This window comes from Pteropus vampyrus, unplaced genomic scaffold (assembly GCF_000151845.1).
Source record: "Pteropus vampyrus isolate Shadow unplaced genomic scaffold, Pvam_2.0 Scaffold151, whole genome shotgun sequence".
NCBI lineage: Eukaryota > Metazoa > Chordata > Mammalia > Chiroptera > Pteropodidae > Pteropus > Pteropus vampyrus.
This window is the reverse complement of record NW_011888932.1, coordinates 1,032,137-1,039,752: the sequence shown is the minus strand read 5'-3', so window position 1 is coordinate 1,039,752 and position 7,616 is coordinate 1,032,137.

The window sequence follows — 7,616 nt, the reverse complement described above, 5'->3', positions numbered from 1 at the left end:
ACTTGACTTTGAATATTGGTCATGCAGGAGTGCCTGATGTCCTGCCCTGTCCACTGTGTCTGACACCCTGTTCAGGCATCTGCCTAAACCTCTTCTGAGCTTATGGTGTCCTACCATAAGCAAAACCCATCAAGAGTTCTCCACTACCTAAAGAAATTCTCAGATTCTAGCCTTGGATTCAAGATCCAATGTGTCTGGCTTCCAAATATTCACCACTTGTCATTCCATTCATCTAGACCACATTTCTCTTGCTTTCCTTCCTCTGAGAACTTGTTTATGTTTCCTCTGCTATTATATTGTCTGCATGTTCAGATCTCACCCAGGGTTCTTACTTAGTCCTTTGTGTTTAAGGTAGCAAAATACCTTGGAAAGTAAGTAAATCCCCAAAGGCCAGTTCCAGTGAGTGTAATACCTTACCAGGTCAACAGATGATGCGTGTTCACTACCTTAGAGGAAAATCCAGTTCTGTTAGCTGCCATTACAGAAAAAATACATGAACATTCACCTATTTCAAGAAGTTGGAAAAATAAAATAAACCCAAATAAAGTAGAATAAGGGAAGCAATAAAGTTCAAATCAGAAGTTAATGATTAATGAAACAATAAAATGAATTTATAAATCTAAATACTGGATCACTGAACAATATGGGTGTTACTAGCTAGATTTAAAGAAGAAACTAAAACGGAAAGCAGAAAAACATAGAATCGGGATAAATGGAAACACAGGATATATAGATAGTATGAGATTATTAAATACTACTATAATCTAGTACACTTGAAGACTCAAATAAAATTGATGCTCTTCTATGAAACTATATATTACCAAAATGGGATTGGAAAAAGATGTAAAACCTAAACAAATTAATAAATTGGAAGAAATTACAAAAATTCTCCTCAAAAACTCTAGTCTCAGATCATTTTGCATTTGAATCTTTCAAATAATGAATAAATATTTTTGATTCTTTTTAAACTATTAAGAGTATAGAGAAATATCTTAATTCATTTTATGAAGAGATTTGTAAGGAATGGATATAGGTATTTCATTAAATGCATTTTCAACATTAATAAAGGCAATCATATGGTTTTTCTCTTTTAACTTATTTGAAATTAATTTATATTACTAAATATCCTAACATAGAACCATTCTTGATTCCTGAAATGAACCTTTAAGGTACTAAATATCTTAATAAAAGAAATATCTTAATTCATTTTACAAAATAGACGAATCAGTAATCTAAGAACCTAATAAAGACGAAATTATGGAGCAATTTTACTTGGTAAATAAAATAGAGAAGAAAAAGAAAATAGTGTTTTATATCTACGTATATACCTCATATAAATTATATATATGAAATCAAACTAGCAGGACAGTAATAGAATAACACACCAAGACCAACTGAGGTTCATTTCAGGAATCAAGAATGATTCTATATTAGGATATTTAGTAATATAAGTTAATTTCAAATAATAAGTATGTTGAAAATGCATTTAATGAAATACCTACACCCATTCCTTATAAACCTCTTAATAAAATAAAAATGTAAGGATATTCCCTTATCTTAATGAAAACATTTCTCAATACCAAAGCCAAGATTTGTTTAATGCTAAAATACTAGAAGCATTTCTGATAAAGTCAGATACAAGAGAGGACCTGATGGTACCACTATTATTGAATATTGTTCTAGAAGTTTTTTAAACAAGGACTGAATTTAAATGTGTAATTAATAAAGAGGAGGTTGCAAAACTGTCATTTACAGATCGTATGATTACAACATCTTTAAAAAAACTGCTTAAACCTACTAGAAAAATAAGAGGTGAATAGAGAAATTATTTACAAAAGTAATACAAAAAAAGAATATTTTGCTAAAAATATAGGTCAAAATGGTAGATTGGGCATATTCAAAAACACTATGTATTTAATACATAGAAATGCTAGATAGAATATTACCTAAAATATTTGAGTAATAAAATATTTTAAGAATACATGTCTCAACGGCTAGAAAAGGGGACACTGTAGGTATCACATACATAGAGCAATAGCTGAGGTTGTACAACCCATGACAGGACTAGGAGCAGATACAGGCTGTAGGAGCCGGGTTTAGAATACCCACCGGCCTGGCATTTAATGAGGAGCTCAAACTGAAGCCATGATCAAGCTGCCCACCCACAAATAGAAATCTGGATGTTCTTCCACTAGCCCAGGTTCTTTACTAGAAGATAGAGTTACCTCTCCTATACTGGAACCATAAAATTGTGTTCCTGAGTCTATACCATATACATGTGGGACCTGCATTTTCAGAACAGGAAAATCTAAGTTAATCTACTAACATAAAAGACAATCTAGGATCAGGGAACCCAAAATAAGACCTTGCAGAGGTAACCTAATGGAGTTGCCTAAATGGAGACCTCTACAAGCCAAGTCTCAAGAGGAGAAATCTCTTGAGCAAAAATTGTAGTACATGTGAGGAAGTCCAATGTTATTTAAGTACAATCTACATACTTAAGTGGGAGAACTCACTCCTGAAGAATTAAAGCTACTAAAATAATCTAAATGAGTTGTTAAATACATTTCAGATATTCAAATAAGGACAGAATAGTGCTATTAAGCATAAATAGGAGATGACACTCTACCAGCATGACTTAAGCTAGTAAGGGTTCCAGCCTTAGCCACTTGCTCTGCCAGAATTTGTTCTCCCCAAATGTCTCCTAGCTTGGGTTCCTGTGGACCCACCTCTACAGCCCTAACAACTCCCCCTGTAACACTTGATGCGATCAAGGCTCCACAGTCCACTCCAACACTGGTCCTTAAATATGACTTTGTAATAGGAGTTGAAGAAGGGCCTCAATCCACTCCTACCTAGAGTGTCCTCATTTCCTTAGGCCGTCTTGCCAGCTCCATCCCTAGCTCAGCATAAGAAGGGATACCAGGAAGGGGCAGCAGCCTTAATGGAGTTCTTGTCAAGGTGGGCTTTCAATTACTGAGCGCCTGCCTTCAGCCTGGGACATAAAGAGAGTGAACAGGGCTATACATCTTAGGCAGTAATCTAGGCTTGAATGTCAGAGACAGCTCATGAACGAGGTGAAGCTAAGTGCTAAATGGAAGGAATTTCAAAGTGATAAAAGAGAGAAAGTAGTGGAAACAGCAAAGGTGAAGACAGAGGAGAGAACGGTACATTCAGAGAACTGCCAGTCTAAAGAGGTTGGGTAGGAAACTGTAGTGAGGTAAGGGGGAAAACAGTTAGTCTCTTTAAAATCTTTGTTGCCTTGAGTTAATGTTAAAATTTGTTTCAGCTGTCCCTTGAACACATACGAGTTTTTAAATTAAAAGTTCCCTAATGAGAATATAAATTTGTGGATGGCAGAGAGTATGACATATATCTTTCTTCCCAGCAGAACCTTATCTTAATCTGAAGAGACCTATTACCAGGCTACCATACCCAAATTTGGAAATCACTGCAAGTATGAGTGGATAATGATTAATTTCCGTAAAGTTTCCTAAGCTTTCTGCCCTTGGTACACCTGGGTTCTGCTAGGAACACAGAGGCTTCTGTTTCTAAGTCCCTGGCAGAGGTGAGAGGGCCTCTGGGGCTGGAAGGGGCAGAACCATACCCCACTCACTCTGACACAGCAAGGATCTTGCTTTTGAGATGCATGCTTCTTGCATCAGGTTGTTGCTGTCTTAATTTCTTGACAATTTACCAGCAGAATTCCGAATTTTTCAAACAACGAATTTTGGGTGGAGTCTCGTGTTCTCAAGAACAATTTAATTTTGTGTTTTAATTTAGAAAGAATGAGGGGGAAAAAAGCTTAATACAAGCATCTTCTGGGTCTCTGCCTCACAGTGGCAGAGCTGCTTCTGCCCTGGCACACTGGGGAAGGAAGGCTTCTTAGTTGGTTTGAAGAATAAAATGTCCTTGGAGAATAAGGTCTCTCAAAGCCAGGCAGAATTCAAAAGAGCCTGTTCTGGAGTGGGTAGGACTATAATCATGCTGTGAGCAATTATTAAATTCCAGAAAAACATTATGAATATGATATTAATGTTTTTAATTTCATTGGCTTGCAGCTTTGTTTGTAATACAGTTGTAAGCCTGTCTCCATTTTATAGTTGTACAAGAGCTTTCAGCCCAAGGAGTTTAAATACATGCAGAGCTTGGCATAGCAACTCCATGACAACAACAACAAAAAAGTATAATAAAATGTTTTTCTTTAAATGAAGTCAGGCAGATCTGCAAGGTTTTCAAGGAGGTGGGAGTCCAGCTGCTGGAATCTCGAGACACCCAGTTGGCTTTGGCGTATGAATCCAAGTAGGCACCTGGCCTGGCACACAGACTGTACATCCCTCCAACTGGGGCATCTGGTTCACCCACGCATGTACCCAGGAGACTGCTGCTTCCAAGAACTTTTTCCCTTGCAGCCTGTCCTGACACGGCGAAGGTGGTGAACTACCAGCGACCACCTTCATCAGAGGCAACTGAAATTTTCATTCTAAAGACCTTTGGTTGACGATCCCACTGTTTTACGATATAAGAATATCCAAAACCTTTGTCTCTCTCAGACAAATTTTGCTTGGATAGTGTATTAGAAGAGAAAGGCAGCTGCCAATTACATAACTGTTGATGGGACACGCCAGCTTTTACCAGATGAATTGTACTTGGATAATTCAAACTTTGTAGAAAATCATTTGCCTACCGACGAAAGAACTGAAGCAAGAGTACAAATGGAGGCCCACATATCCTACTTAAGTATTTAAAAATTATAAACTAAACCGCGAGGACGTAGAATGCCAAGCTCAACTTCAGAATTCTCAGACCCTTCAGTTCCATATTAGAACATGGAGACAGGGAGAAACTATCTCTGGCCCATAGCCCATTCCTACTCCTGCACATTCTTGAATTTGGAGGTTTTTCATAATACACAGATACCCAGACTCATCCACACCTCTCCCTAATAACCACAATCAAACAGCCCTTGGCCACCTTTAGGGCCCAGGGATGCTCACATGAGGTGTTCATCCTTGGGAAGTTAGATAAGAGATGCTGGAAAGCCCTGGCTGCAAGCTGTTTGGCCAGGAAATTCTGGGAGTTTGGCTAGATGGAGGGGGTGGGGGAAGGCCCACTGTTTGGGTTTCTCCCCCAGCTCCCTGGACTCTTTTTGAGGGTGAGGGAAGGTCCAAGAAGTGAGGATTTTGGAGAGCCCAGCTGGACAGGGATTAGGATTCAGGGTTGTTTATGGGCAGTAGTGGCCTCCACATTTGTCTGTGAACATATTGGATCCTCCCTACACTTATTCCCAAGAGAACTGGTTTCTCCAGTCCTTGTTCTAAACGTGAACTAAAATGAAACACAGAAGAGCAAAGAAGCAAACACACAAACAAACCCTAATGTGAGTAGAAAATGATAAAAGTAAAGAAGTGACTTCAAACTAACTACATTAATAAGGTAAATATTGGTAAAAGAAATAAAACAAAAATTTTAAATAAGTGCTAGAAATGCCAAGGAGACATGATAATGCATATTTAATGTAAACGTATCCAAGCCTAAAACCAAAGCAAGAAGTTAAAAAACATGAAACTCGAGGGGATAAGATTCAGTGGGTGAAGATTAGCCCATAAAAGAAATGAGATAAAGAGCACTTAAAGGTAGAAAATTAAAAGCACAATCTACAAGTAGATAAATGGATGCAGTGTCTGAACATGATATGCAGTGAAATAAGGCAAAGAGATATTGTAATTTCACTAGAAATCAACATTGAAAGTTACAAGGTACCACTCTTTTTCCTAATAAAATGTGTTTTTAATTATACTCTGTGTTGGCAGCCAGAGGCGAGAAGCTGGCCCTCAGTTGAGGCAGTCTAAATTGCTAACACTGTTTTCGAAAGCAATGTGGATATTTAGCCAAAGTCATTAAACCACCATGTTCTCTGATTCATTAACTCCAGTCCTGCTAGACTGACCTGTGGTAGGAGTTTTGTAGTGAAGCGGGTACAGCTAAACAAAGGAAACACTTCAATCCATAAAAATGTCTATCTTTGAACGTATGCTAATTAGATACTTATAACAGCCAAAATATCCAAAAGTAGTGGATTTAACAAATTATGGTACATTTGAGGGAATATGGTTATTAAATTATTATAAAGCCTTTTAATAAAAAGATACCATTTATTAAGGGACATATGCAGAAAATAAAATAGTGCTCTGAAATTGTACAAGATACACAAATTATTTTGTAAAAAATCAATAGCTGTGATGTTTTGGTGGTAAATTATGCGTAATTCTTCCTACCCTTCACTTTCACAATTACGATATAGATAAACACATTTTATCACAGAAACCCGAGGCCTTGAAATTATCTTTTGCTTCTGCTTCTGAGTCATTGTCGTTTGGCTTAGAAATCTTTAATCCTCTTTTTCTGGTTTGTAAGCTGCACCTCCAGCTCAGAGACCTCTCAGACAACGAATATCAAATTACTCACTTTGAACAGTTGAATTGTTTATTCTTCAGATACAAATGGAGTATGTGCATTGATGTGACCCTAAAAACTGACAAAAACATTGTGTAAATTAAGCAAAGCACTGTAACATTTGATTCCAAATTGAGTGTAGCTGTTATATAATATTGACATTTCTAGACCAATTCAAAAATCTCATCTTAAGTGTATTTCCTCAGTCCCCTTCCTACAGGTTCCTAGAGAATACAATTTTACCCCTTTTATATAACGCACAATTCTATAATGCCTGGCTTTCCCACTAAGACGATAAACTCTGAGGTCAACATCTCTTAGCATGTATAAAGTGTTCAGACCCTGTGTGTGTTGAGTTAAATTTTCCCTTATTGCAGCGAATGATGGTTATCAGTCTTTGCTGTCTGCTTGAGGGAGATTACCACAGAAAAAGTTTAAATGTCTGCATATTCCCAAAGAAAAACAATTAAATAGAAAGTTAATGTGGATTTTTATAAGATACCTAAGCCTCAGCCATATTAATGGAACATGAATTCTTTGCATGTGTCAAGTCCTCTCTCATCGCTGGGTTGTTTCTGGCTGCTCTACCAACCTGGAAGCTCTTCTTCCCATTTTTTGCCCAGCTAACTAACTGATAGGACCAGTCAGGGCTAGGTGTGGATATCACCCTTCCTTTAAGTCTTTTTTTTTTTTTTTTGACTCCCCAGACTATGCAAATTTACAGGGAGCAATTAATTCTTGAGAATGGATGCAACCATTCAATGATGGTCAGGTACAAAGACTTTGTTGATACACAGGTACCTATAACTCTCATATGCTGCCTATAAAAACAAGGACACCATGCTAGTGGGGCGTTACTCCCTAGGGTATTCATTTAGATTTCTTTAAAAATCTAAAGGTAGTCAGGAATGTAAAATGGTGCAACCGCTATGTAAAATAGGATCAAGCTTTCAGAAAAATTAAAAATAGAATTACTATATGATCCAGTAATGTATTCCCTTCAGGATAGATATCCAAAAAAATTCAAAGGATCTCAAAGATATATTTACATATCCATTCATTGTTGCATTATTCACAATAGTCAAGTATAAATAACCCAAACGTCCATTGACAAATAGATAAATATGTGGTATATATATACAATGGAATATTACACAGCC